The following is a 16,806-nucleotide window of genomic DNA, read 5'->3' on the forward strand; positions in this document are numbered from 1 at the left end:
CGCTAATCTTAAAATAGCCGCACCGAAACAGATGCGACTCCAATTAAAAATTGCAAACGTTCGTACCAGGCCAGCATACCTCAAGGTAAGTGGCGCTGAAATACACGATGAACTTCATCTAATTTGAGCGACGAACACAATCGATATTCGGAGACACGAACTTAATGACACGACCCTGAAACCCGGAGCAAATAGTCTAACTCAGTCATCAAAGCAAAACAGTTGCATCGAAAGGGTAGCTCACTGATAATATTAAGACGACAGGTGGCATTAATTGGAAACAACAAAATTGATCCTTAGAAGGGGTTAAATATTTTCACGCATCTTTCACCTCCCGATGCTGTGGAATGAAGTGGTATTGATTGGCATAAACTAGGATGTTCGTCAGATCAAATCATCAGTAGCATAAAGACAGGACCGAAGAAAAATAAGGAGGAAAAAAGGGATAGATGAAACATATCCCTACACGCAATTCCACGCATAGCGCAAACGAGGATGTTCAGACACGCCAAAGAGCACGAGAGCATTACTGAACTGTGTAAATAAATGGGCTAAAATTATCGAGTCCAATAGTTACTCATAAGCCAAAACAGCAATAAGCACGAGGCAGCCTTGATGAAGATGTGACTGCGGTAAATTTAGCGACCTCAAAGATGCTCAACACGGCCTTCTTCATGTACTACATCCCACGGATTAATAACTACGCAGAGGCGAGTAGCGAGTGGGGCTAAATAGTCTTACTACTGCGCGGGACGGACGTTTCCGTCACCTTGGCATTACGCAGCACGACAAATCGAACAAAAATAATTCCGCGTTCTTCTTCAGTTTGCACGTACATACCAGACCATGCAAATTGCAACTAGAACCTTCAGCTTGCTGTATTAAATACGATTTTTAAGTGAAATTTAAAAAAAGCGAACAATATCAAGAAAATACCTAAATTATTATTAAAAAATAGCAAAATTAATGCGCGCCACGCGATGCAACCGACATTTGATCATCAGGAACATATTAACGTCATCGAGTGAGCTATTACATCCCGATGAGTGGTTCAAAACACGTCGTGTCGTGCGTATACATCTACATAATACCCTGCTAGCCTCTAGGGAGTTTGGCAGGAGTAAACTTGCTGAGAAGAACCGACTTAATAGGCCGACCTAACTTTCATTATAATCGTGAAATCAATTGCATTCCTTCCTACGGTTTGGCACAAGGCCTAGCACCCTTCATACCGACGGTTTGGTGAGTTTCCTGTAATATGAATGACAAACAATGATGATACCAATTTCAATTATTTTTTTTTAACGTACAAATGTAAGCGCAATGAAGTTAGGCAAGTTGCAAGCATGAGTCGGTGCACAGTATCGACGCAGTTCCCGCCCGAGGGAGAAAAGCCGCCGCACACAAAGGGTTTAAAAAATACGAGCGGCACAAAAGCATTGTCCTCAGAATTTCGCATCCCCGTCGCGACCACCTTATGTAGCCCAAGGCCCCTCTCCTCACACTCTAGAAATAGCGAACCACAGCGGAGAGCGGGAGGGGAATCGGATAAAGGGGAGTCCGCGGAGGAGAGTGGGGGCCACCTCCGAAAGAGGATGCCGCCTACGCAACGCGAGGAACTCCCTCCTCCCCCGGAAAAATCACCACTTCCCCGCAGCACGCGGGAGAGGGTGGAAGGTGACTCGCGGGGCGATTGACCAATGGACGAGCATGAGAACAGGGGAAGGAATAAGTGACCGCCAATAGCGGAGGGGAGTGCGCTCCAACTGGGGAGAAGGCAAGGGGTGATGAAACGTAACGCTGACAGCAATTAACGCACCGACCCAAGACGCAAATACCTGGACCACCAGCGCATTCTTCCGATTCCTTTTTTTCCGATTTCCAAACACTGCGCCATCCCTCGAGGCTGCTCTGACCATGTGACCCAAGGCTAATCAACCCCATTCACGTGATCGCGTAGTCGTCCACCCGTTAAAAAACGACGGCCGTTACCCCACGTGCCAAGCATTCAGACGCCTTCAATCTTACCGGACTTATTACTCACAATAACCATCACCATGACATTTCGTCCCGGCAGCGCTATCATTTGGTTCTTCACTAGTCATTTTGATTCCCGGTAATAATCTATGCAGCACTCAGTAACAGGAAGTTTGAATTGCTAAGTATATCGCTTCGAAATTGTACTGACATTCAAGGCTTAACTAGTGCTTCATCAGAGCGAAGTGCACGCTTGGTCAGAGCTAACTCGAGTCACACACACGCATAGGTCAAAACTATCGGAAGCATACAAAGGCAAGGTCTAACTCTTATGAAAAAAGTCACTCACAGGGAGAAGGTATTCAGATTGGGAATATATTTGACGAAAATCTCGGGAAAGCCAACGATTATTATCAAGAAACTGTACAAATCTTGATAACATCACCGCGAAATCAAACTCTTCCGCGGTACTAACAGCAATGATAAAAACACACAAAGGAATACAGATCCTATATATAGCTATTGAATGGAATAGCAGATAATAAGGAGCCGATCATAAAAAACTGCTGTACTCACTCATTGATCTTCAGGGGACAATAGATACGGAAATAAATTGGAAAAAACGTAATAACTCGAAGGATGATGATGAAATTAATAGAAGTCTGCAAGCTTTTACACACCCTACAGGGAGGGTGTGTAAAAGATCCCTCTAAAGGAATCACCTTGCAAACCTACTTGTAGCAATAATGGCTTACTTATCAGGATACGCCTCAGCAAGTGCCGCAAATAGCAATCTCAGAACAATATAAACACTTCATCATTGGCACTCCTTACAAAAGAATAACATCAAATAGAATATAAGCTTCAAAGTATTGTATTTATAAACAGAATAAACTAAAGAAATTGCCAAAGCTCGGAGCCAAAAAGGACTAAACACATGCAAGTAAGTCATTGCAGGAAAATTAATAGAAAAGCACTAAATATTAGCAGACCAAGGAAATTGAGAGCAAATTCACTATCTAGAAATCCGAATTGTATGTGGAGCAGGTATTCAACAATCTATAGTAACGCAATTGCGAGAGTACCTATATCACAGTTTCGGAGATAAGAAAACAGCGATAAGCACAGAAAAAAAACGAAGGTGAAGCGAACTATGGCAAAAGCCTAAGATATATGACAGATTAGCAAACAAAACGAAAGAGAATACTCGGAGGTTACGGGAAATACTTCATAGTAATATTCAGCCGAAGGCTATTAGAGAAACCACGAATCGAACCGAACACTGGTGGGTCGGCTCGAAACATATGTGCACTCAGAAGAGAACTACCTTTATAAGTTTCTGATATTTCAAACAACGTACTATGCACACAACACAAACAAATGCGCTCCATAAATATTGAACTGGCTGGTTGTAGTGAACATTATCGGAACAGCTGCAACGCGCCAAATGATGAGATTCCACTGTTGCCCCGGCAACGACGCACTAAAATCCCGGCAGAGGTTTCTCAGAGACTGCCCGATCACCGCTATAATTCTTTGTCGAGGGCACCTCACGTGCAGCACGCCGTCCGTTACGTTAAACCATGGTCCCTTAGGCGCCTTTCGTTAACAGCAGGCTAATGCCGGGTTTCCCTCCGCCCTTCTCTCAGTGGGCTAAGGAGTCGACTCCGCCAAATACCATACTATACGACCCGCCAAATGCTGTTACCCTCGAAGCTGTAACACACTATAGACACTCGAAGAGGTTTGAATTGTTAAAACTGAAAACATTTGTTAAATAATGTTCGTGCTTCAAAAAAAGCATTATTCAACCAGCACACTAATGCCAATGTTAACCAAAATTGATCTCAATTCTTTTGAAATCTCTACGCATGTACGTGAAAGATATGCATAACACTGGTACTTTCAAATCGAAATTACACAAGTATCTAGGAAACCATCAACGTCTCTCCATCGATGAGCTCCCATCACACAGCCAAAGGAAAATAAATTTCTTTTTGTACTATTCTATTCCCCATTAAATGCTGTCACATATATTTTACACGTTTATTTCATAAGTGTTTACTTGTGCATGTTTATACTAGTTGATCCATTCGCTGCTGTGCAGCTTAGATGATCATAACAATCCCCTGATGCCTGTAAACAGGCAAAATGACTTGTCCCATAATTAACAAAAACTTGTCCTCGGGAATCAATAAAAAAATTGATGTCTGCCAATTGAATTCAGAGAGTTCAATCCTTTGGAGAAATGGTAGGTAACACGAAAGGTAACGGAACGGGTAAATGCAACAAGGAACGAGGTGAAAAGCAGAGACGGGAAGAGGGAAAGGGTAGGAGGGGGCAAGCTAGAGGTCGTCACCCTATCACACGCCCACACCCAAGCACAAGGCCTCTGCGTCATCCCAGGGAAATCTCACACAGGGTCAACGGACATCCCAGCAGCGTAGCACGGGGAAAACAAAACGGGTAAATCAAGAATAAAATATTCTGCAGACAGCCTAAACTTCTTCTTCCGCTAGCAGCCACGGGGCTGTTTTGCAGCTACTCAACCATCCCTGTTCTCTGCCTTCTTCTTCAGCAGCCACTATGACGCCGTGTTCATTCATCTCCCTCGTGATCTGATTGATGTATGCAAGTGCTCATCTTCCCCAGGCGTTAATGCTTTCTATTACCCCTTCAATGAAACCTTCTCATTTCTCCACCTCGGCTGAACACTTTCTCATTTTACTTCATTACCAACCCAACTGATCTTAAGCATTCTCCTCTAGCATCAAGCGTCAAAAGCCCAAACATTTCCTCTTCAACCTCTCAGATTATTCACGTTTCACTTCCACATAAAGCCGGCGGGTCTCTTAGTTTTTCCTCATGTTACGGTATTCATTTCTAAAACAAAAAACATATTTCTATAAAGGACATTCTATGCCTGAATAATTGTGCTACGTATTTCCCCTTTGCTATACGTACGTCCAACGCTATCAGTCTGATAAAGTAGGACGAAGGTACTAAAACAGAAAAAAGGTACCACATGACACGGTAAATATGGAAAGAGAGTGAGGTAGATACGCGGAAATATTGGCCCCATCCGCAACCAATGAATGAAATGTGCAGATAATGGGAATCAAAGTCCCTATCATCCGATATATCACGTAAAAAAACTAAAACTTGGGCCGGCAGGACACCTACGCATCTTCTGTGAGGCCCATCGGGAATAATAGACCAATGCAAATAGGTGACTCACGATCACGTTAGCGGCTCGTCCGTAAAACACAGATCAAGGGCGCAACTGGGTTGATTACGATACGCCAGGGTACAGACACTTTTCCGTGGATTGCATCACCTTATCTAATCACCCTCAACTGTCTAAGAGACTTCTTTCTCGAAAAAGCAATTGCTTTTAAAATCTCGATACCACGATATCACACGATGACCCATCGACAAGTAGGATAACAGACTCTGAACGATCGTCTTGATCACTACAAATTGGGATAAAATACCGAAACACATTTGAAGTCGACGTCAATTGGGAAAGAGGACTCTAAGGATAAAAACAGACGAATCTTAAGCACGAGTCAAACGATCATATCATTGCCCCTTCCGACCAATATCTATCTCTAGTGATTCTAAAAAATGATGACGGAAAAATACCGTATCAAGCAATCATTATCGGCGACAGCTCCAGAGAAGGATATCCCATCCCTCTTCCTATCACTCGCCGCGTCCCTTTTTCCGTAGCTGAAACCATTGATGGAACTGGCTTTCAGCCAATCAAAACGCAACGTCGCTTACAGCAAGACATGATGGGCTTATAATTGAATGACAGCAGTAAAACGGTAAGGGGGGAAATAAGCGACGGAAAAAGGTACGGTAGGAATGACAGTGTGATTCAGAAATTGATGGGTCAAGCGATCACTCTTTTGATCGCTGCAGCTATCACTCTTGAGCGGCGGAAAAATGATTGTGATGTAGGATTTCTCAACTTATCAATTACCCATGAAATTATTAAAAAATCTAAAAGAAAACCCCAAACCCCGCAGCCGCTAGCATTAATATCTACAATTTGATCACACATTCAGCAATTCAACTCGAATGTTGGCTTGGGTAGGTGACGGCAGAGTTCACCCCGAACTAAACCTCAGTCGTGTAAATATAACATTTAGGGTATGGCGGCCAGTTGCTTTCCCTCAGCCACCTAGCATTTCAAGGAATTCGTTTGGGGCGTCAAAAGGCTTCTAGCGGGATCTGAACCCGGTATCACTCGATCAGCAGCCAAATGCTTTACCAGACTTCCCCTAAACACTATAACAAAACATGCAAAATGTGAAATGAAAAAAATTCTACCCAAATAAAGGAATAAAGGCATAAAAATGCATGCAGATATATAATACTACCGTGTACAGCATCGTCAATAATGAAGCAAAGTAACAAGAAATACATTGAGCAGATGGAAATTCATGAAGGTAGCGCTGGTAAATGATAACATTTTCGAATGCAGAAAAATAAACACGCAGACGAAATATTCACACGACACACGTCCTGAGAGCGTTCTAGCTGACACGAGGACATAACTTCTAAATATAATGGGCCATAAATCATAGAGAGAAAGAAGCTTTCCACACCCCGGATCCTAATTGGTGCTAAATAAATCCCAGCGAGCCAATTTCACTGCAACGTTTGAAATTGGCAGGAGATGAAGGTGAACACGGACGGGTTGACGAAGTATTTAGACGCATTAATTTAGAAACACGAGGCATTGCGTCGATTACGCAGCAAAAGAATCGCAGAATAGGTCAACTTTGAAGGATACACATTTTCAGAAAAAAATACAAAGTGCAATACCAGCTACAAAAGATGTAAATGAGAGTTGAAACAAAATGACCGAAGAGCTCACATGAGGGGGGGTGAGAATCCAACGGGTACAAGTGAAACAGAATTAGGTACAGAAATTTATAGAATTAATATACAAAAAATCGGTTGGCCAAGGGAAACGAGTGAGTCTCTTGTTTCGTACTGACATCGAGGGGTATATCAAATGCACTAATAAGTATTTAGTTGTTCTCGTATGCTTCCATCACCTTAATTCTCTACCTAAATTTGTTTAGAAAAAATCAATTTGCACCCCTTGATGTCTCGCCACATTACGTGTAAGAATAAAAAAAAATGCAGGCTGAGGAATAACGGTTTAATCGTGTAAACGCTTAATCGTGTGCATGCATTTTAGGGTAGCTTAATGTAAAAAGCCCTTTGAAAGCTTTCTTAATTATAAATACATGTTGAATATTTACGGAACACTTTGTGTTTACTTATTCGAATGGTGTGGCTGTAGAAAAAAGAACAAGCATTGGCTATTGAATTCCCGTAAGATTCCGTTCTCCCAAACTCTGGAAAGTGTCCTATAATGCGGGTCCGGGAGCGCGGAATCTTAAGGTAATTCAATAGCCAATGCTTTTATTCTGCATATACACCATTCGAAAAAATAAACACAAAATCTTACGTAAATATTCAACAAGTATTTACAATTAAGAAATCTTTCAAAGGGCCAACCCTTTACATTGAGATATCACAAAGTGCACACATACACGAAATGAAAACAAGAGGGAAAGTAGCACAACAATAAGATGCAGATATCGCTTACGTATGCACGCCTGGCCAACATTCCGAATTCAAGACGTCACGCAATATATATATCATCTCAGTGAAACATTCTCGCCACGCGTGTCGCGTAAAAAAAATAACTACCATCAACGCCACATACCTCTGAGCAATCTGAATTCCTTTATGAATAAAAACTATGCCAAAGCTTGCAAAACAAGGTTAGAGGAGTAGGAGGAGACCAAAAACTTCGAAAATGAACAAATGAGACAGCTCCAATTTTATTTCACAAAACGCTCGCTCCATCAACGAGGAATGTGAGAACCAAGCACAAAGAAAAATATAATGAAAACCACACGACTAATACTTGTCAGTGCCTTCCAAAAACGACCCTGAAATACTGGCCCGCCCGCTTTCATATATCACGCCTTCCAGAATTTGGGAGCGCGGAATCTTACGGGGACTCCTGTGCTTGTTGTTTTCTAAAGGTACACCATTCGAAAAAATAAACATGAAATCTTGCGTACATATTCAAGATGTATTCATAATTATCGGTGAAACAGGACTCTTATGATACAGGAATATAAAGTGGTATATAAATAGATTTGGTATAATGTAATGCAGAGAATTACAAAAATTACTTTTAAAACTTCCAAGGTGAAATGTATTATTATTGTTCAGCGTGCATTGTTTTATGGCCTGGTCACATTGTACATCACCCTGTAGGAATTGATTTCCAAATGTACGAACGTGTGAATAAACGCAAAAATGCACCGTGTAACCACTTAACTTGTGCGAATTCATGAACGGAAAATAGAACCTGCCTTAATTTTGTTCATGCTTTTAGACATTAACTCATACAGGTTAATGTACCGTGTAACCGGGCCTTCAGGACCAGTTAACAACCAATTACTAATCTAATCTTAAGAACCACAAATCCATAGGCAAACTGCACATCGAAGAGAATACCTACTGTGGTCACGAGAGAGATTAGCATTACCCCAACGCATCCGAGAAATAATGGATGCAATGGGCATGTCATAAGGCCAAAAACAATTAGGGTGTCGCGGAACACTAGCGACCAATTGGCAAAGCAACATTTCCACAGCTAAATGCGCCGCAGAAGCCGGTGGACGCCCGTGACGAGCGATAAAAATAACATAACTAAAGACAATGAGACGGTGCACCAAAACAACATGTTTTCCCGAGGTTAGCCGACGTCTTCGGAAGAACACACACACACAACCCAAAAATTACACGAAGGGATTAACAGCAAGACACTAAACACTGATGGCGAACGTATTCGTTCTTAAACAGGCTCTATCGCGGCTGTTTACGGTCACCATGATTTGTTAGGAGAGCGCGCGAAAAAAAAACAATGAAAATAGTGGCAAATACGATGTTGGAAATGGTCCAACAGACGAAAAAAAAATGGATCACAAGGGCGAATAGGACGAAAAGTGAAAGAAGAAAAGGCAGGCCGTCCTCTGACTTGGAGAGAACGCCACAAGTGGATGGCGGGGTATGGGGAAAAGATGAGCATCACGTGAGAGATACAGCTGGGAGCATTTGCATTCCTCCGGTCGAAAGAAGAAAATATTCATTTATACGGGAAATATCGGGCAATAAAAAGCTAATGGTGATGGGGCTCACAGACTATTATTCCAAATTTAGAAAAAAAACAGATCATGTCACTCGATGGACTGGCATCGAGAACGAAAACCATACAAATTGTAATAGCAAATATGGGTTACAACCAACTCAACCAATGCGACAAGTTGTGTATTGAATAAAGCCCTTTCCAACGATCCCTATCAAGCAACACGTTGCGAGGAGTGTTGCTAAACAATTAAAGGGCAACTTGTATGGTATGTGGCACGTTTTGGCGGAAGTTATTGATATCAGTTAAATAAGACATTGCAATATTTACCCTGCATTTATTTTCGCGCAACGCGCTTCATTGTTTGAACAACATTCTCAAGTAAATAGTTGAAAATTTTACTTGTTAATGTTGTTGCTACCACGAAACGCGCCGTGCGAAAATATATTCAGGGGAAATATTTAAATGACCTCTTTAACTAAAATTAACGCGTAGCCAAACAGATAGCAGTCATCAAACTAGGGTTAAATTCTGACTTGATGCGGAAAAATGGAGGAGCGGATTCTGGGCGACATTAAGAAGGGCCCAAGCAAATTCAATCAATGGTTGGAAACAAAATAATTTGGCGCCAGCTACAACTATAAACATTAATTCGATTAGGACAGAAAAAAATATCCCACAAGATCACCACTAATCGACACATACAATAAGAAAGGCTAGTTTCATGATCGATGATCAGGAACGAAGAACAACACAGTGGATCAATTCACAATTCACCCGCTAAGGAGCATAAGGGAAATGGAGAAGTTACCCGTATCTTGAGGAAATATGTAAAGACGAAAACACGTAGAGTACTAATTTACTATCAAAACTCGTCGATATCTTAGAATTTTTAGGTTTTCTCCCCTTCCTCGACTACAATCTTAATGAAAACGGATATTAAAAGTTTACTGAGCATTTTGTCAGGAAAAATAGTAGAGGGAGTTCGGTGTTCAAAAAATTTTCACTGCGCTAAATAATACCTTACTAAAACACTCGGGAAGAAGAAACAGCAGAGGGCCAAATTATAGAAAACTACTTCACAGAAAACCACAGACAAACCTACTCGAGAGAGGACTCGTAATACTCAATCCCATTCTTTGTCGAATCAAGAAGATCTTCATGCATGTAATATATTCAGAGCTATAAAATGACTTTGTAACCCGAGCGAAAATTTCACGCTATCAGGTAATAAGTATGTTAAGGAACCGGAGTAATTGGATTTTAAATAAAGAAGGAGTCCCATAAAGTACTTTCTTCGTACCCGTTTCCTTGCAAAAATATACAAAACATACGTATACAGTACAGAAAAGAAGGTTTCGTGCCTTCAGGAAAAATCATGATCTGTTACTAAATAATGGCACGAATTTTACAAAACTTCTTACAAGATAATTTTCGAAGTAACAATGTTGTCGTCTGTAACTTTTTGGTTATGAGTTTCTTTAATAGAAACATAAATATCACGGAAAGTGCTAATTCCGGAAAATGCAACATGCAACTGTCCATGCGAAAAAACGGGTCTCTCACTCTCATACACACCAATTTTATACCATTCACCCATGCAAATTCGCTCTGTGCATGTCGTACTATTCTCATACTTTGTTTTCAATTCCTGTGGATAATAATACTTGAATACTTTCAACAAGATACTTTTATTTATTCGCGATAGATATTTTTTAAGTTCCTTACACACGATGTCTCATTTTGAGACCATGAAACATTATTCGTATTTCTTAGATTTTATTTTTAATATTTTTTTGCCGGCCTAAGTCACAAATCTTTAGTTTAGTTATGGATTTAACGGGTTTTTAAAACCATTTTTTTAAGTTAAGAATAAATATGTGGAGTCGATGCGAGTAATGAACATGGACTCAGACATGGAAAAATCGTAACTTTAAATTCAAATTAATGAATTTGAGATTGAAATTGTATTTTCGTAAGAAGCCGGTGATTCAACGTTTACAATGATACCCCATTTATGATTGTAGGCGTAGTTTTAACGGAGCATATACAGAATGACAGAAAAAGACCTTACGGTTATAATTTATGTAGATCACCAATGATTATTATGCCAAAAAGGCCTTAGTGGAACAGGTGTTTAAGATCCACGCAATTATGAAACATACTGTTCGAAACCTATAACTAGCGATACGCTTTCTAAGTCTCCAACCATTTGCAAAGAAAAAATGAACTCAGGGATACATAATAAAATGACGCACGGAGACATGGCCCTAACAAGAGGGACCCTTTTATGAAATGCACCACTACTCTAGAGAGAGCAACATACATTAGAAAATGAATAAATAATAAATCTTATGCACTAACTTAAGGGCACTCCGACCGAGATGATGCAAAGAATACAGAAAAAGCTCTTTTCAATCACATCTAGCCAGGAAAAAAAAATCAAATATAATGCCCACGAAGAGCACATGCCTTTCACTATGATAGGAGCTTTATCACCTGGAAAAAAGAAAACATTCTGGAAATATGGAACAAGAATATAACATCAATCCTACCTAAAATTTGTATCTGCAGACTGATGAGTATGAGATAGAAACTGCAAAGAAAATGAGCCATTATCGAAGAATACATAATCCAAATGAGAGTCATAGCCGCCGACCTCGACGTTCTATCTCGGGACTCCTTTAAACTACGGCTCATATAAAGCACTAATATCATATGGCAAAGCATGTAAATAAGAACATCGACTAGAAACAAAATATTCAGTGCAAGGTCATCTATACATAGTGCGAGACAAAAATACTTCTACTGTGAAAACAAGGACTAACGTTTCCTGTACAAAGATGTGAAGAGCAGCACGAATCTCAATGACTAAGCCGTTGAGAGCAGTTTCATTAATTCGTAAAAATGCGCGACGGACGCAAGGAAAATATATACAAACACATCCGTATTGATCACAAGTACACAACATCGCTACTTGAAATCATCGAAAAATAACAATCATCAATTATAGTTTAGCACACCTGAAGGGACAAAAATGATAAATTACACCGAATCTTAAAACGGGGCAAATATGCGTAAAGAGGTATTAGATGGCATGAAAAACACTCCTAAACGTCGGTTATTCCCACCATTCTTTGTTTGTAATTCACTCAAGTAATAAGGATGGTGATTGACGGAAACTTCAAATGAACTACACCATTTTCAAGTCATTTTCGGTAGGACACAAAAGAAATACTTCCTTCGAAACGATTCAAAAACAGAAATCGTACACAAGATTTGAAATGCGTTAATGTAAAAATTAATTTCGATAGTACTTATTTCCATTAGGTAACCCCACCTTAAAACCCAGGGTCAATCGGCACCAAACTCAGAAAAAAGTAACCACCAACAAAAAGTTTCCGCACCACCATAGTCACTAACCGCCACCGTGATAACCATCGACCGATTCAAAATTCAACAGGCTATTTTCCTAGCATATGCTAGTTCTACTCCCGGAGTTGACAAAGAAATTAATTCTAAATCCATTCCTGAAATAAAAACCTACGAACTCGCAACGTGAAATGTTTTGAGAAAGAATTATCGGCTATTGCAACTAGAGAGCAATATAAAACGAAAGATGCTGCCAGGAAGACACTAGCAATGCCAGACCACGATATTTCCGGGTGCGTTTACCAACCACAAAACCGAGGAGAGAAATGCATGTTCTATATTTTTCCTGCATCCACGGAGTCCATGAATTCGCTGAATGTAGAGTAACATGAGAATTAAATCAATCAAGGCTGCAAGGTAAGTCCGTATGAAAGTATTTTTTGTTGTGATTTTGCAAACATTTGAACAAAGCAGGTACCACGGAAACGTATGTACAAAATTAAAAGCTAGATCAAAGAATCAATCTCAACCACAAAACGCCACGAACATCGTAAATAAAATCGCCGGAGGAGATCACGACCTTCTCCTTACTTTCCAAGATAGCCTGCTAATGCACCATTACACAGCAAGTTCCATCCCAGCGGAACAACAGGCGCTAACAAACTTTAGATCGGAATGAAAACTTCTTCGATTCCAAGTTGATTAATTTTAAATATAAACTAGTTTCGCTGCTATGAATAATCAATTTCGTCTTAATTAACATATAGATACCAAACGAATACCTAACCCAGGATACATGCTTTACCATTGCCATGAAAATAGAACATTGAACGTTTTGGTAGGACATCCAGATGTTCACCCGAGGATTGAACCCGCTTTAGTAGGAGTGTTATGCTCACACCACAGGAAAAACCGGAAATGGGGAGTAAAAGGATTATCGAAATACTTGCATTGACGATTTACACTAAAGATGTTTCAATACGATCTTCCGCACTTAACTTTAATACTACTTTTTATAAACTTCCGTGCCCGTTTTATGACACTTCGCTTAAAATTGCAGGGAGATAATATTTTGGGTTGTGTTTTTTTATTCCGTTCGCTCTACGACTGCCAGCCCAATTTATGAAACTACTCTCGACAACCTGTATCGAGTCACCGGCTGATCCTCAAAACGTCGATATTTCCAAGACTATGTAAAGGTACAGCTGGAAAACATGATTGGACTAGGGCGATGGCACAGTTAACAAGTGAAATTGCTTGGCGAAGTAAAAATAAGGTCACGTTTTAAATTGCGGCTCGAAAAACCTGACGAAACACGCGAGTAAAGAGCAAGCGAGATATATTTAGGATGAACGAGCCATCAAATGCATTAGAACTTTTAAACATTGTATCCAATGCAATTTTACCGATAAATAGCGGAATGAGAACAATTTTTCTCACTAAATTCTGTAAACTCAACGAATTACGCGACTATATGAGGCGAATTTACGCCACCAAAATGGCATGTTCACGACAGCAGATCCGCGATTGGCTAAATACAACATTCGACTTGAGATGAAATCCGGGGCAGCAACCTAACTGGGCCAGCATGCACGATGAATGTACACTCCCCCAAACTTCACCCCGCGAGCCCTGAAGGACCCAGCCATCTCGATCCATGGGAGGGGGAAGCTGGTTGCGAAGAGCCTGGGTCGGGGAAAACGTTCCAAAAAAAATATTCGCCGGTGCGAGCGAATCCAGCAGTCGCGGACGATGAAAAGCCGCGAGTATATTACTAATCCTTATAAAAAGGGCGTCGTCGTTACACATACGCGTTTTGCCAAAATAACGAGAAAGCACCCTATGTGTACGTCCTCTTACGAACATCTAAGAAACATACCTTGAAATATCGGGAGGAGACGACTTAGCCTTTAATTTTTTCGAGAAAAGTCAACAATTTTGAACCCGATTCATCAACTGCGTTGATACAATACTAATTCTTACGATACATGCGTCCATGTTATGAGCAATAATTAAGCAAAACAAAAATGAAGTTCCTCTTGGCCATGACCATTTTCAAGACGAGTGTGTACACTGGGAAGTTTCAGACTTATCCAGCGATGCTACTTGCTAACTGCATTGCTTACAAGCTACAAATAGTGGAGAGGGGAAAATAATTAGATCATGCGAGCCTTGTACATAATCAAAATGAAAGAATACCATTTGAAAGTATCTTTAGTGACTGCATTGCCCATCATTGCACAAGTTAAAATTTCAGGCAAATTGTGACTTCGCGTCCACTGGCAGTGGTTAGTATAGTTCATTTTCGTGTTTGTGCCTAGTTCATCAAGATCAATCAATAGAACACTTAAGGCGCGAGTCATATTCAATAATGCAACTGGAATCATGTAATATCATTGACTAAGGGGCAAAAATTCAAATCAGCAACAAAATGTCACTCAACTATATCCCATAAAAGTGGTAATCATGAAAATACCACGCAAAGAATAAAGTGGCTTCAATATCCACAGGTGCTAAGCTATTAGGAAGCTAGTGTTTAATTTTCCAAAAATATTGATTGAGTATTAATTGACATTCTATGCGGATGCAACCTCAAGGCTAATAAAAATCAAGTAAATGGTAACACAAATAACTTAAAAAATTAGCAGGAATAGAAATTCAATGCAATTGAACTGAAGTATAACTAAAATTATAGACAAATCTCATTTTCACTCCATTCACAAACAGCACGATTACTTGCAGATCGTGAAAAATTAAAAACGACAATGCATTTTACACATTAATTCATGCAGTCCAAAATGGTCGATAAAGCTACAGAAAAAGCAAACTCTGGTCGCTCCAGCACCTCCAATACCACATGAGAATATTTACACGATGGCGGAATAGCTAGGAACGGAATATGAGTGTACAGTGATGGAAAGATTGAAAAATGAACAAGGACGAAGCTTCCAACGATAGGGTTAAACATGGGCAAAATAATCTCCGACATGCTTACAAGAGATTCGTTGACGATTACAACGGCAAACATGAGATCAAACCACAAGCTGAACTTCGACCCCATAACATATCTCAAGAACCCTGGATTTGCAAACGGGAAAACGCCCGACCTGTTGACAATTCTCTTGATATTACTCCTAACTAGAACAAACATTTCCCTCAATAAAAGCATGAATTCAAGAATCTTATCCACATATTGCATAAACTCAAATGTTTAATTAAAACGAGATCCCATGAAAATATTTCATGCCTACGCCTAAAAAGAAACACGTAATCTAGCAATTAACGCCATTAAATATACTTCCAAATAGACACACAGAAGCAATAGTGACTGAGCAGCAAAATTAAATAACCCAACAACTACCGAGCAAAATTCCTCGTATCAATGCCATCGCTGCTGTCCCATATACTCACCTAACTGAAGCAAAGATAAGCAGGGCACAAACGTACCAACTAACATAAGCTTCAGAAACTTAAACGATCCGAAATTTCAACGGAACCATATAAGTAACTCCTTTCGCTCACACACTAATTTCTATGGCATTTTAGTTACTTCCATCTCAGATTGGCTAATAAAATGACGCATTCATTTCACTTCAAATACCAATAAATGCCATATAATAATGAGGTTCCTGCTCGATTATTTTTCTAAGCATCCAATACCGTGATAAGGCAGCACGAAAATACCAAGCTAATGCATTAACAACTCTACACTAAATGTTTTTGAGGTTAGGGCCCTACCCAAGATCTTTCCGTTGCATTAAAAGGCAACCACAGAGAGAAATATACCACAAAAAAGATAATTTGAAAGCTACTTACCACAATATCCCTACACATTGAATACGGATTGAACGGGAGTAGCCGCAAATCTGCGAAATAAAGATAATTACTCCGACGTCTCAATCGGACCACAGCACCTCTGACAACTGAGACAAAATGGCCGAGGAGGAAATGACGTTTATATATGTTTTTTCCTATGCGTAATCTCATTGGTCCTAAATTTCAATAAAAAATAATTATATTTCGTCTGCTAAGAAATTCAAAAGCGTGTTAGAATAGTGACTACAAGATCTAAGTTTTTCGCCGGTTAGTGTAAACGTTTAATTATATTTCCATCCATCAATATCCAAATAAATCTAAATGCCTAGTAAGCGGCAAAATAACTTTGAAACCTTAGTTACAAACCACCGCCTGTTGAGCTAGTTCAAATACTTTCATTTATTCCCGTCCATTTAATGTTGTATCTAGTGTATGCATGAGCCACAGTGTAT

The 16,806-nt window shown here is 40.0% G+C and overlaps 1 protein-coding gene across 1 annotated transcript in view; it reads right to left on the minus strand.

Moving 5' to 3' along the window:
* The window catches only part of LOC124154481 (PRL-1 phosphatase), a 54,941-nt gene extending 38,469 nt beyond the window's left edge, over positions 1 to 16,472 (minus strand). Inside the window, exon 1 of the mRNA XM_046528242.1 lies at positions 16,355 to 16,472. The gene's annotated coding sequence lies outside the window, so the exon portion shown is untranslated. The remainder of the gene's footprint in view (positions 1 to 16,354) is intronic.
* Positions 16,473 to 16,806: the final 334 nt, after the last annotated feature.

The sequence above is a fragment of the Ischnura elegans genome, chromosome 2 (genome assembly GCF_921293095.1).
Source record: "Ischnura elegans chromosome 2, ioIscEleg1.1, whole genome shotgun sequence".
Lineage (NCBI taxonomy): Eukaryota > Metazoa > Arthropoda > Insecta > Odonata > Coenagrionidae > Ischnura > Ischnura elegans.